The following is a 16,880-nucleotide window of genomic DNA, read 5'->3' on the forward strand; positions in this document are numbered from 1 at the left end:
CAGTCAGAAGTAGTCAGATGTATTAAGAATACAAAAATCAAACTGAAGCTGACCATTTGATTGGTCATTGTGATATACACGTCATTGCCTGTTTGATAATATAACATCAAAGGTGTTTCAGAGACAGGGAGAGCCCCAAAAGTAAACATAAAGGCCCAAAGAGAACCCCCCCCTCCCCTGCCTTTGGCATGGATAGTCTTTTTATGTATACATGTGGCTGTTAGTTAGTCCAGTGGGTGTCATTCACTGTGATTGTTTACTGCAAGTCTTCACTGTTATCTATTGATTATTTCATGTCCAAATCAAAGCTGAAAAATGCTTTAAAGCAGATTAAATGTTCAGTTAATATTAAAATTTGGTAATTTAAAAAAAAATTAAAATTCTACGAAAAAAAATGAAGTTGTAATTTGAAATTGAAAAACTTTTTTTGTATAGGTATATGTAGGAATTATTCAAGTTTATATACCAGTTGACAGAACTGAAATATCTTAATGATTGCAAAATCTGTTTCATTTTTCCTGACGCTTGGTGTCTGTGATATGTACAGCAAAGTGTATGTAAAGCTGAGTTAAAATCTCAGTCTGAGAGGGGTTTTTCAATTCTTCATAACTCCTGTTTTATTTGACCCACGCTGATTCTGTTTACGCCGAAATGTTTGAAATAGCTCACAATTGATGAAAATATTTTTTTTTCAAATTAAAAAGAAAAAAAGTGTCCTATAATATGGACTAAGACCACAATTAAATACTTCCGGGTTCAGTACCCACGAATGAAGTCCCTAAAAAATGTATGTATATTTGGGAAAAAAATAATATGCCTCTTTGAATTGGATGTTTGCCTATAAATTTGCTGTAGATGTGTTATAGAGATGATAATCTAGCTGTCAGTGTGTAAATCATTCATATTGAACATGTATTTTGTGCTGCAGGATTCGGTGTAAAATGTCCTGTTTTCACCTTTACCCCTGACCCGGATGTATATAATTGACGTTGGTGACACATGTAGCGACGCGTGGGTCGCTTCGTGTCGTTTTCCGGAATTTAGTACAACCCTGTCCGAGGAAGCGAGGAACTCTGGGAGAAAAAGTGACGTCACAGCCTCTTCCTTTGGAGGCCAAGATACGATAGGTCGGTATTGAAATTCAGGCAGGGTAATCTGTTAGATTTTTGTGTTGTCAGCGCCCATCTCTTCCCTAAAATGTTATAAAATGGTTTACTAAACATCAGTTGCCACCTACAACCCGATAGGTTTGATTTCCGACCGTGTATTTTGGTATATTTTTCGATTTATGCAGACTTAAGTTTTGGCTGGAACCTCGTGTCGTGATTGAGGGGAACGTTCGCTAGCTGTTGAAATTTTGTTAAATAGTGGGTAATTCGAGAATTGGTATTCTCGGGGAGTAGTTTTCTCTCGTTCGGTGAGGCTAATTTTGTGTGCCCCCCTCGCCAAGACGAACGTAGGAGAAGGCGGTAGTGTTGAGTTGGACTTTGTAAATTTGGAGTCGGTCACGTGGCGGAGATTTGTCCGTTCGGCGAGGTTTGAGACTCGCTCCGAGGAACGGTGTCAGATTCCGTGGGCCGAGAGTTAATTTAGCTAGAGAATTTCGACAACCACGACATTGGTTCCTGTCTGGTAGTTAGCTTAGGTAAAAGTTTGTTTATTTCAGGTGGCTTCTGTACATTGTTATGGTTAATTTAAAACACTCACTGAGCCGGTTAAATGTCTTTCATGCTAAACTTTACTCTTGTAAAATATATAATAAATTGTTGAATCTGTTTAATTCTTCTCGTCATTATCGCCAGTACTTGGTCGAAATTTGTTAGTGAAAACTGCAAGCGAAAGCGGCAGTCGAACCCATTGGGCACTTTTATTATTGTAACTACAGAGGTGACGTCCGCGGGGCGGCCACTAGCGGGTCGCGAGACGTCGTTCGTTACACACACATGGAGGTATATCTCCAGAAAATGCCCAACATGATGGGTTGAAACTTTTACATTTTGCTTCTCAGATGTTGATCTTGGCCAGGTGAAATGGAAATTTGCAGATGAAACTTTGGGACTTAGTTATGAATTTTAAACATATAGTGAAATTAATTGTGGTCTTAGTCCATATGCAGCTATTTCTACGGGACACGATGTGTTGGTTCCCCTTAGCGTTTATCGCGACGTGTAAACCAGCATAGATATCTATGGAAACCAGAATCCACAGGTCTATTACGTCTAATAGACAAACTACTAGCGCGTATGTACCGACAATACTTTATCGCGTATAAAGGCCTGCTACAACGTATTACCTTTGTGCTAGACTTACGCAAGTCACTTTTTATAGAAGGAAAAACAATCTTAATAATACATCGCTATAGAAGATGTCCATAACACGGATAGAAAAAAATCACAAAGGATATAAAAGGATGTCCATAAGACGATTAGAAATAAAAACTAAGGTTATATAGGAGATGTTCATTAGACGGATAGGAACAATAACTAAGTATATAAACTAACGCGCGTCATTGAAAATATCTGTAAAAAAATGCAGTTTACACGCCAGTAAACAACAAAAAATTAAAATTATTTCTTAATCAAACGAACTATTGTTTAAGCTAATTTATTTCAACCAATCAGTCAAAGATTATTGACTGATTTATCTGAGTTACACTAATACGGAAACCTCATTTTGTAACAATATATCTAAACCCTATTTTGTTACATTCGTCCCCTTTTCAATAAGAAATTTGATTGTGAAATCAAAGTTCTTTGAGTAACATCAACTATTTTACCAACTTTTTTTAAAAGTTAATTCCAAAACTTAGTTTTATAATTTCATTTGGATACTTCATCGTACATCAACATATTTCTTAAAATATATGAATTAACTAAGATGTAAATTACTTCCTAGATTAAGATTCACTTTCAACGTACTACGTCTCCCCTCTACAAATCTTATACAGAGACTTCGAGAAACTCCTTGGCCATGGGAAAGGAACAGACTCCAAGAAGAAGAAACTTGACACTAACCCAGCACCCAGGTCCATTAAGATTGACGACGCTGTGTTAGACTGGTTCGTCGAGGAACGCGCTGAGGGTCGAGCCGTCTCCGGTTATCAACTGCAGTCCAAAGGGAGAGAAGTCGCCAGGGTGACGCGTGTGTGGGGACCAAACACGGATGATGTGCGTCGTATTCTGGGCAGGTGTGTGGCCTGTAACTGTCCAGGATGTCGGTATGGACGTCCGCGAGATCGATGAGGTCCTACAGCAGGAACTTGATGCGACACGGGCCCACGGCATCTTATTTGATTCAGACGAGTCCGATGACGAGACTCTCCTATTCGGAGGATTCGGGCTGGAGGATTAGCTATTTAGTATATTTTGTTATATTGTTAATAAAATTATTGATCCTATTTTCGTCTTTGGGTTATTTTTGATGACAGATTGTCCAAGTTATCGTTCCTTATGACGAAAAATCCAAGATGGCGGCACACGTACATCTCGTGAACAGGGGGGTTGCCCACAAATAAGCCCCCTCCCCTCTTTGGACAGTCTTTTTTTAACTGGGTGCGGGGGCTTATTTGCGGTAAAATACGGTAATTGATCATACCCGGTAACATGATACACATTCTGAAATATCAACTATACAAATCATAACACAAGAACAACACACTCCTAGTTCATATATGTACCACGTATATATACGTAACTGATAATCAGCATGTTATCTATAAAATCATCAATATTGCTATAATACAAGACAAAAAATTAGGACTAAACAGTTCTCATAAAAAACATTGAACATTTTCACATTCATGTAAAAAATAAAGAATGTCTTGGAAATGTCATGTTTGACAGAACCAATCAAACAATGTTTTATAGTGTCCACGATCATACTATCCATCGTATACGCGTCAAAGTTATTTACAAGTGTCACATATTTTATGCTCTTATTGTCCCTGATTTGAACAACACAATAGTCTTTATAGTTCTCTTCCTGGTCGGAGAAAGGGGTTTCGGATCCTCTTATAAAACCTATTCTCGAACATGTGTACTCTTGTAAGGTACACGTAAATGTACATGTACATGTGTAACAACACATGTTAGTCTGTTGTTGTTTGGAAAATAGCGTTAACTACTTCCTGTCCCGTACTACTACTTCCCGTCAGAAAAATGAACTTTAAGAACTTCATCCTTATAAAAATCCACTTCAAATGTCCGGATGGAATGTGCGTACAACTCTCGACTAATTACGTCGAAAGTATTCTCCGTCCTTGTTAAACTTTCAGTGATTTTCTACACTTAATTGTCCGTAGTTGTGTCCTTGATTAGCGTCATGAATTGTTGCTTATCTCAATTGGTTGGTTTAGAGGTAATTTCTCTAAATATGTTCTCTAATCCTCAGCTTCAGCCGACACCATTACGTAACTCAGCAAAATGCTTAGCTTACCTGACCCTTTTTATTCTCATACAAAATAACATTGATGCGTTCAGTTCTTCAAAATCTATATAACATTTTTTTTTTACACCAGAGAGCAGACAGAGCCCTGGGAAGAGAGCCATATAGACTAGCTATCGACATCCCCTATATATCCTTAGTTTTCGTTCCTTCCGCCTAATGGACATCCCCTATCTATCCTTAGTTATTGTTCCTATCCACTTAATGAACATTTCAGGTATATTCTTAGTTATTGTTCCTATCGGCCTAATGGACATCCACTATATATACTTAGTTATTATTCCTATCCGCCTAATGGGCATCCCCTATATATTCTTAGTTATTGTTCCTATCCGCCTAATGGACATCCCCTATATATCCTTAGTTATTGTTCCTATCCGCCAAATGGACATCCCCTATATATCCTCAGTTATTGTTCCTATCCGCCTAATGGACATCCCCTATATATCCTTAGTTATTGTTCCTATCCGCCTAATGGACATCCCCTATCTATCCTTAGTTATTGTTCCTATCCGCCTAATGGACATCCCCTATATATCCTTAGTTATTGTTCCTATCCGCCTAATGGACATCCCCTATATATCCTTAGTTATTGTTCCTATCAGCCTAATGGACATCCCCTATATATCCTTAGTTATTGTTCCTATCCGCCTAATGGACATCCCCTATATATCCTCAGTTATTGTCTCTATCCGCCTAATGGACATCCCCTATATATCCTTAATTATTGTTCCTATCCGTCTAATCGACATCCCCTAAATATCCTTAGTTATTGTTCCTATCCGCCTAATGGACATCCCCTATATATCCTTAGTTTTCGTTCCTTCCGCCTAATGGACATCCCCTATCTATCCTTAGTTATTGTTCCTATCCGCCTAATGGACATCCCCTATATATCCTTAGTTATTGTTCCTATCCGCCTAATGGACATCCCCTAAATATCCTTAGTTATTTTTCCTATCCGCCTCTTAGTTATTGTTCCTATCGCCAAATGGACATCCCCTATATATCTTCAGTTATTGTTCCTCTCCGCCTAATGGACATCCCCTATATATCCTCAATTCTTGTTACTATCCCCGTGATGGACATCCCTTCCATATCCTTAGTTATTGTTCCTATCCGCCTAATGGACATCCCCTATATATCCTTAGTTATTGTTACTATCCCCCTAATGGACATCCCCTAAATAACTTTAGTTATTTTTCCTTTCCGCCTAATTGACATCCCCTATATATCCTTAGTTATTGTTCCTATCCGCCTAATGGACATCCCCTATATATCCTTAGTTATTGTTCCTATCCGTCTTTGGGACATCCCCTATATATCCTCATTTATTGTCTCTATCCGCCTAATGGACATCCCCTAAATATCCTTAGTTATTGTTCCTATCCGCCTAATGGACATCCCCTATATATCCTTAGTTATTGTTACTATCCGCCTAATGGACATTCCATATATATCCTTAGTTATTGTTCCTATCCGCCTAATGGGCATCCCCTATATATACTTAGTTATTGTTCCTATCCGCCTAATGGACATCCCCTATATATCCTTATATCCTTAGTTATTTTTCATAACCCTCTATTGGACATCCCCTATATATCCTTAGATATTGTTCCTATCCGCCTAATGGACATCCCCTGTCTATCCTTAGTTATTGTTCCTATCCGCCTAATGGACATCCCCTATATCCTTAGTTATTGTTCCTATCCGCCTAATGGACATCCCCTATATACTTAGTTATTATTCCTATCCGCCTAATGGGCATCCCCTATATATTCTTAGTTATTGTTCCAATCCGCCTAATGGACATCCCCTATCTATCCTTAGTTATTGTTCCTATCCACTTAATGGACATCTCAGGTATATTCTTAGATATTGTTCCTATCAGCCTAAACGACATCCCCTATATATCCTTAGTAATTGTTCCTATCCGCCTAATGACCATCCCCTATATATCCTTAGTAATTGTTCCTATCCGCCTAATGGACATCCCCTATATATCCTCAGTTATTGTCTCTATCCGCCTAATGGACATCCCCTAAATATACTTAGTTATTGTTCCTATCCGCCTAATGGACATACCCTTGATATCCTTTAGCAATTATTCCTATCCACCTAATGGACATCCCAAATATATCCTTAGTTATTGTTCCTATACGGCTAATGGATATCCCATCAACATCCTTAGTAATTGTTCCTATCCATCTATTTCACATCTCCTATATATCCTTAGTAATTGTTCCTATCCGCCTAATGGATATATCCAATATATCCTTAGCTATTGTTTCTAATCATTTAATGGACATCCCCTATATATCCTTAGTTATTGTTCCTATCCGCTTAATGGACATCTCCTATATATCCTTAGTTATTTAATGGACATCCCCTAAATATCCTTAGTTATTTTTCCTATAATCGACATCCCCTAAATATTCTTAGTTATTGTTCCTATGCGCTTAATGGACATCCCCTATATATCCTCAGTTATTGTTCCTATCCGCCTAATGGACATCTCCTATATATCCTTAGTTATTGTTCCTATCCGCCTAATGGACATCCCCTATATATCCTTATTTATTGTTCCTATCCGCCTAATGGACATCCCCTATATATCCTTAGTTATTGTTCCTATCCGCCTAATGGACATCCCCTATATATCCTTAGTTATTGTTCCTATCCGCCTAATGGACATCCCCTATATATCCTTAGTTATTGTTCCTATCCGCCTAATGGACATCCCTTATATATCCTTAGTTATTGTTCCTATCCGCCTAATGGACATCCCCTATATATCCTTAGTTATTGTTCCTATCCGCCTAATGGACATCCCCTATCTATCCTTAGTTATTGTTCCTATCCGACTAACGGACATCCCCTATATACCCTTAGTTATTGTTCCTATCCTCCTAATGGACATCCCCTATATATCCTTAGTTATTGTTCCTATCCGCCTAATGGACATCCCCTATTTATCCTTAGTTATTGTTCCTATCCGTCTATTGGACATCTTCTATATATCCTTAGTTATTGCTCCTATCCGCCTAATGGACATCCCCTATATATCCTAAATTCTTGTTACTATCCCCCGAATGGACATCCCTTGTATATCCTTAGTTATTGTTCCTATCCACCCAATGGACATCTCCTATATAAACTTAGTTATTGTTCCTATCTGCCTAATGGACATCCCCTATATATCCTTAGTTATTGTTCCTATCCGCCTAATGGACATCCCCTATATATCCTTAGTAATTGTTCCTATCCGCCTAATGGACATCCTCTATATATCCTTAGTTATTTGTTCCTAATGGACATATATATCCTTAGTTATTGCCTAATGGACATATTCCTATATATCCTTAGTTATTGTTCCTGTCCGCCTAATGGACATATCCCATATATCCTTAGTTATTGTTTCTAATCGTCTAACGGACATCCTCTATATATCCTTAGTTATTGTTCCTGTCCGTCTTTTTGACATCTCCTACATATCCTTAGTAATTGTTCCTATCCGCCTAATGGACATCCCCTAAATATCCTTAGTTATTGTTCCTATCCGCCTAATGGACATCCCCTATATATCCTTAGTTATTGTTCCTATCCGCCTAATGGACATCCCCTATATATCCTTAGTTATTGTTCCTATCCGACTAATGGACATCCCCTATATATCCTTAGTTATTGTTCCTACAGGTCTATTTTACATCTCCTATCTATCCTTAGTTATTGTTCCTATCCGCCTAATGGACATCCCCTAAATATCCTTAGTTATTGTTCCTATCCACCTAATGGACATCCCCTATATATCCTCTGTTATTGTTCCTTAGTTATTGTTCCTATCCGCCTAATGGACATCCCCTATATATCCTTAGTTATTGTTACTATCCCCCTAATGGACATCCCTTATATATCCTAAGTTGTTGTTCCTATCCGCCTAATGGACATCCCCTATCTATCCTTAGTTATTGTTCCTATCTGCCTAATGGACATCCCCTAAATATCCTTAGTTATTGTTCCTATCCGCCTAATGGACATCCCCTATATATCCTTAGTTATTGTTCCTATCCGCCTAATGGACATCCCCAATATCTCCTTAGCAATTGTTCCTATCCGCCTAATGGACATCCCATATATATTCTTAGTTATTGTTCCTATCCGCCTAATGGGCATCCCCTATATATACTTAGTTATTGTTCCTATCCGCCTAATCGACATCCCCTATATATCCTTAGTTTTCGTTCCTTCCGCCTAATGGACATCCCCTATCTTATTGTTCCTATCCGCCTAATGGACATCCCCTATATATCCTAGTTATTGTTCCTATCCGCCTAATGGACATCCCCTTATATATCCTAATGGACATCCCCTATATATTAGTTATTTCCTATCCGCCTAATGGACATCCCCTATATATCCTTAGTTATTGTTCCTATCCGCCTAATGGACATCCCCTATATATCCTTAGTGATTGTTCCTATCCGCCTAATTCCTATCCGCCTAATGGACATCCCCTATATATCCTTAGTTATTGTTCCTATCCGCCTAATGGACATACTCTATAAATCCATAGTTATTGTTCCTATCCGCCTAATGGACATCCCCTATATATCCTTAGTTATTGTTCCTATCCGCCTAATGGACATCCCCTATATATCCTTAGTTATTGTTCCTATCCGCCTAATGGACATCCCCTATATATCCTTAGCAATTGTTCCTATCCGCCTAATGGACATCCCCTATATATCCTTAGTTATTGTTCCTATCCGCCTAATGGACATCCCCTATATATCCTTAGCAATTGTTCCTATCCGCCTAATGGACATCCCCTATATATCCTTAATTATTGTTCCTATCCGCCTAATGGACATCCCCTATACATCCTTAGTTATTGTTCCTATTCGCCAAATGGACATCCCCTATATATCCTTAGTTATTGTTCCTATCCGCCTAATGGACATCCCCTAAATATCCTTAGTTATTGTTCCTATCCGTCTAATGGACATCCCCTATATATCCTTAGTTATTGTTCCTATCCGCCTAATGGACATCCCCTATATATCCTTAGCAATTGTTCCTATCCGCCTAATGGACATCCCCTATATATCCTTAGTTATTGTTCCTATAGGCCTAATGGACATCCCCTATGTATCCTCAGTTATTTTCTCTATCCGCCTAATGGACATCCCCTAAATAACTTTAGTTATTTTTCCTTTCCGCCTAATTGACATCCCCTATATATCCTTAGTTATTGATCCTATCCACCCAATGGACATCTCCTATATAAACTTAGTTATTGTTCCTATCTGCCTAATGAATATGTCCAATATATCCTTAGTTATTGTTTCTAATCGTTTAATGGACATCCCCTATATATCTTTAGTTATTGTTCCTATCATTCTATTTGACATCTCCTATATATCCTTAGTAATTGTTCCTATCCGCCTAATGGACATCTCCTATATATCCTTAGTAATTGTTCATATCCGCCTAATGGACATCCCTATATATCTAAATTTATTGTCTCTATCCGCCTAATGGACATCCCCTATATATCCTTAGTTATTGTTTCCTATGGACCGCTATATATAATGGATATCTATCCCTAATATATATTCTTAGTTATTGTTCCTATCCACCTAATGGACATCCCCTATATATCCTTAGTTATTGTTCCTATCGGTCTAATGAACATCCCCTAATTATCCTTAGTTATTGTTCCTATCCGCCTAATGGACATCCCCTATATATTTTTGGTTATTGTTCCTATCCGCCAAATGGACATCCCCTATATATCCTTAGTTATTGTTCCTATCCACCTAATGGACATCTGCTAAATATCCTTAGTTATTGTTCCTATCCGCCTAATGGACATCTCCTATATACACTTAGTTTTTGTTCCTATCTTCCTAATGGACATCCCCTATATATTCTTAGTTATTGTTCCTATCCGCCTAATGGACATTCCCTATATATTCTTAGTAATTGTTCCTATCCGCCTAATGGACATCCTCTATATATTCTTAGTTATTGTTCCTCTCCGCTAATGGACATCCCCTATATATCCTTAGTTATTATTCCTATCCGCCTAATGGACATCCCCTATATATCCTTAGTTATTGTTCCTATCCGCCTAATGGACATCCCCTATTTATCTTCAGTTATTATCTCTATCCGCCTAATGGACATCCCCTATATATCCTTAGTTATTGTTCCTATCCGCCTAATGGACATCCCCTTTATATCCTTAGTTATTGTTCCTATCCGCATAATGGACATCCCTTATACATCCTTAGTTATTGTTCCTATCCGCCAAATGGACATCACCTATATATCCTTAGTTATTGTTCCTATCCGCCTTAATGGACATCCCCTATATATCCTCATTTATTGTCTCTATCCGCCTAATGGACATCCCCTAAATATACTTAGTTATTGTTCCTATCCGCCTAATGGACATCCCCTATATATCCTTAGTAATTGTTCCTATCCACCTAATGGACATCCCCAATATATCCTTAGTTATTGTTCCTATAGGCCTAATGGACATCCCCTATATATCCTTAGTTATTGTTCCTATCGGTCTAATGAATATCCCCTAAATATCCTTAGTTATTGTTCCTATCCGCCTAATGGACATCCCCTATATATCCTCAGTTGTTGTTCACATCCGCCTAATCGACATCCCTTATATATCCTTAATTATTGTTCCTATCTTCCTAATAGACATATGCCATATATCCTTAGTTATTGTTTCTAATCGTGTAATGGACCTCCCCTATATATCCTTAGTTATTGTTCCTATCTGTCTATTTGACATCTCCTATATATCCTTAGTAATTGTTCCTATCCGCCTAATGGACATCCCCTAAATATCCTTAGTTATTGTTCCTATCCGCCTAATGGACATCCCCTATATATCCTTAGTTATTGTTTCTATCCGCCTAATGGACATCCCCTATATATCCTTAGTTATTGTTCCTATCCGCCTAATGGACATCCCCTATATATCCTTAGTTATTGTTCCTAATCGTCTAATGGACATCCCCTAAATATCCTTAGTTATTGTTCCTATCCGCCTAATGGACATCCCCTATATATCCTTAGTTATTGTTTCTATCCGCCTAATCCCCTATATATCCTCATTTATTGTTCCTATCCACCTAATGGACATCCCCTATATATCCTTAGTTATTGTTCCTATCCGCCTAATGGATATCCCCTATATATCCTTAGTAGTTGTTCCTATCCGCCTAATGGACAATCCCTATATATCCTTAGCAATTGTTCCTATCCGCCTAATGGACATCCCCTATATATCCTTAATTATTGTTCCTATCCGTCTAATCGACATCCCCTATATATACTATTGTTCCTACCGCCTAATGGACATCCCCTATATATCCTTAGTTATTGTTCCTATCCGCCTAATGGACATCCCCTATATATCCTTATAGTTATTGTTCCTATCCGCCTAATGGACATCCCCTATATATCCTTAGTTATTGTTCCTATCCGCCTAATGGACATTCCCTATATATCCTTAGTTATTGTTCCTATCCGCCTAATGGACATCCCCTATATATTCTTAGTTATTGTTCCTATCCGCCTAATGGACATCCCATTAATATCCGTAGTTATTGTTCCTCTCCGCCAAATGAACATCCCCTAAATATCCTTAGTTATTTTTCCTATACGTCTAATGGACATCCCCTATATATCCTTAGTTATTGTTCCTATCTGCCTAATGGACATCCCCTAAATATCCTTAGTTATTGTTCCTATCCGCCTAATGGACATCCCCTATATAAACTTAGTTATCATATTTATCCGGCTAATGGACTTGCCGTATATATCCTCAGTTATTGTTTCTATCCGCCTAATGGACATCCCCTATATATCCTTAATTATTGTTCCTATCCGTCTAATCGACATCCCCTACATATCCTTATTTATTGTTCCTATCTGTCTAATCGACATCCCCTAAATATCCTTAATTATTGTTATAATCCGCCTAATGGACATCCCCTATATATATACTCCGCCTAATATATATCCTAGTTACACGTAATGGACATCCCTTATATATCCTCAGTTATTGTTCCTATCTGCCTAATGGACATCCCCTATGTATCCTTAGTTATTGTTCCTCTCCTCCTGATGGACATCCCCTATCAATCCTTAGCAAATGTTCCTATCCGTCTAATGGACATCCCATATATATCCTTAGTTATTGTTCCTATCGGTCTAATGAACATCCCCTAATTATCCTTAGTTATTGTTCCTATCCGCCTAATGGACATCCCCTATATATTCTTAGTTATTGTTCCTATCCGCCTAATGGACATCCCCTATATATCCTTAGTTATTGTTCCTATCCGCCTAATGGACATCCCCTATTTATCCTTCAGTTATTATCTCCTATCCGCCAAATGGACATCCCAGGTATATCCTTAGTTATTGTTCCTATCCGCCTAATGGACATCCCCTATATATCCTTAGTTATTGTTCCTATCCGCCTAATGGACATCTCCTATATATCCTTAGTAATTGTTCCTATCCGCCTAATGGACATCCCCTATATATCTTAGTTATTTTTCCGAACCGCCTAATCGACATTCCCTATATATTCTTATTTTTTGTTCCTTTCGCCTAATGGACAATCCCTATATATCCTTAGTTATTGTTTCTAAACGTTTAATGGACATCCCCTATATATCCTTAGTTATTGTTCCTATCCGCCTAATGGACATTACCTATATATCCTTAGTTATTGTTCCTATCCGCCTAATGGACATATCCTATATATAATTAGTTATTGTTCATATCCGCCTAATCGACATCCCCTATATATCCTTAGTTAAGGTGGTACTCAGAAATGTTACATTTTTATATGAAAAGACATTTAGATATCAGTACACAGAAACGTTACATTGTGATATCAATACACAGAAAAGCTACATTTTGATATGGTACTCAGAAAAGTTACATTTTTATATAAATAATAAGGAAATTTAAATTTTGATATCAATACACAGAAAAGTTACATTTTGATATCATTACACAGAAAAGTACATTTTGATATCATTACACAGAAAAGCTACATTTTGATATAATACACAGAAAATTTACATTTTGATATCATACACAGAAAAGTTACATTTTGATATAGTACACAGAAAAGTTACATTTTGATATCAATACTCAGAAAAGTTACATTTTTGATATCATTACACAGAAAAGTTACATTTTGATGCTGGTACTCAGAAATGTTACATTTTGATATATGCTCAAAGAAAAGTTACATTTTGATATCAGACAGAAAAGTTACATTTTGATATCATACACAGAAAAGTTACATTTTGATATCAGTACTCAGAAAAGTTACATTTTGATATAGTACACAGAAAAGTTACATTTTGATATCAGTACACAGAAAAGTTACATTTTATATATACACAGAAAAGTTACATTTTGATATCGTTACACAGAAAAGTTACATTTTGATATCATATACACAGAAAAGTTACATTTTGATATCAATATTCAGAAAAGTTACATTTTGACATCAGTACAAAGAAAAGTTACATTTTGATATCAGTACTCAGAAAAGTTAAATTTTGATATCAGTACACAGAAAAGTTACATTTTATATAGTACACAGAAAAGTTACATTTTGATATTACAGAAAAGTTACACAGAAAAGTTACATTTTGATATCAGTACACAGAAAAGTTACATTTTGATATCATACACAGAAAAGTTACATTTTGATATCAGTACACAGAAAAGTTACATTTTGATATCAGTATACAGAAAAGTTACATTTTGATATCAGTACACAGAAAAGTTACATTTTGATATCAGTACACAGAAAAGTTACATTTTGATATACATTTTGTACACAGAAAAGTTACATTTTGATATCATATACACAGAAAAGTTACATTTTGATATGTACACAGAAAAGTTACATTTTATATCAATACACAGAAAATTTACATTTTGATATCAGTACACAGAGAAGTTACATTTTGATATCAATACACAGAAAAGTTACATTTTGATATCAATACTCAGGAAAGTTACATTTTGATATCAGTACACTGAAAAGTTACATTTTGATATCAGTACTCAGAATAGTTACATTTTTACATCAGTACACAGAAAAGTTACAGTTTGATATCAGAACACAGAAAAGTTACATTTTGACATCAGTACTCAGAAAAGTTACATTTTAATATCAATACACTGAATAGATACATTTTGATATATCAATATTCAGAAAAGTTACATTTTGATATCAGTACACTGAAATGTTACATTTTGATATCAGTACACAGAAAAGTTACAGTTTGATATCAATACACAGAAAAGTTACAGTACACAGAAAAGTTACATTTTGATATCAGTACACAGAAAAGTTACATTTTGATATATACACAGAAAAGTTACATTTTGATATCAGTACACAGAAAAGTTACATTTTGATATCAGTACACAGAAAAGTTACATTTTGATATCAGTATACAGAAAAGTTACATTTTGATATCAGTACACAGAAAAGTTACATTTTGATAAAGTACAGAAAAGTTACATTTTGATATCAATACACAGAAAAGTTACATTTTAATATCAATACACAGAAAAGTTACATATTGATATCAATACTCAGAAAAGTTACATTTTGATATCAGTACTCAGAAAAGTTACATTTTTATATCCCTAAACAGAAAAGTTACATTTTAATATCCGTACATAGAAAAGTTACATTTTGATATCATACACAGAAAAGTTACATTTTGATATATCAGAAAAGTTACACAGAAAAGTTACATTTTGATATCAGTACACAGAAAAGTTACATTTTGATATCAGTACACAGAAAAGTTACATTTTGATATTTCAGAAAAGTTATCAGAAAAGTTACATTTCAGAAAAGTTACATTTTGATATCAGTACACAGAAAAGTTACATTTTGATATCAATACACAGAAAAGTTACATTTTGATATCAGTACAGAAAAGTTACATTTTGATATCAGTACACAGAAAAGTTACATTTTGATATCAGTACACAGAAAAGTTACATTTTGATATCAGTACACAGAAAAGTTACATTTTGATATCAGTACACAGAAAAGTTACATTTTGATATCAATACACAGAAAAGTACATTTTGATATCAGTACACAGAAAAGCTACATTTTGATCTCAGTACACAGAGAAGTTATATTTTGATATCAATACACAGAAAAGTTACATTTTCATATCAGTACACAGAAAAGTTACATTTTGATATATCAGAAAAGTTACATTTTATATCACAGAAAAGTTACATTTTGATATCAATACACAGAAAAGTTACATTTTGATATCAATACACAGAAAAGTTACATTTTGATATCAGTACACAGAGAAGTTACATTTTGATATCAATACACAGAAAAGTTACATTTTGATATCAATACACAGAAAAGTTACATTTTTTGATATCAAGTTACATTTTGATATCAGTACAGAAAAGTTACATTTTGATATCAGTACACTGAAAAGTTACATTTTGATATCAGTACACTGAAAAGTTACATTTTGATATCAATACACAGAAAAGTTACATTTTTATATCAGTACACAGAAAATTTACATTTTTATATCAGTACACAGAAAAGTTACAGTTTGATATCAGAACACAGAAAAGTTACATTTTGACATCAGTACACTGAAAAGTTACATTTTGATATCAGTACTCAGAATAGTTACATTTTGATATCAGTACACAGAAAAGTTAAATTTTGATGATGGTACTCAGAAATGTTACATTTTGATATATGCTCACAGAAAAGTTACATTTTGATACACAGAAAAGTTACATATTGATATCAATACTCAGAAAAGTTACATTTTGATATCAGTACACAGAAAAGTTACATTTTGATATATACATTTTGATATCATACACAGAAAAGTTACATTTTGATATCAGTACACAGAAAAGTTACATTTTGATATCAGTACACAGAAAAGTTACATTTTGATATCAGTACTCAGAAATGTTACATTTTTATATCTGTTCGCAGAAAATTTACATTTTGATATCAGTACACAGAGAAGTTACATTTTGATATCAATACACAGAAAAGTTACATTTTGATATCAATACTCAGGAAAGTTACATTTTGATATCAGTACTCAGAATAGTTACATTTTGATATCAGTACACAGAAAAGTTACATTTTTATATACACAGAAAAGTTACATTTTGATATCAGTACACAGAAAAGTTACATTTTGATATCAGTATACAGAAAAGTTACATTTTGATATCAGTACACAGAAAAGTTACATTTTGATATATCAGAAAAGTTACACAGAAAAGTTACATTTTGATATCAGTACACAGAAAAGTTACATTTTGATATCAGTACACAGAAAAGT

Source organism: Ylistrum balloti, unplaced genomic scaffold, assembly GCF_031769215.1.
Source record: "Ylistrum balloti isolate Yb309-2 unplaced genomic scaffold, AGI_CSIRO_Ybal_v1 Utg370408, whole genome shotgun sequence".
Taxonomy (NCBI): Eukaryota; Metazoa; Mollusca; class Bivalvia; order Pectinida; family Pectinidae; genus Ylistrum; species Ylistrum balloti.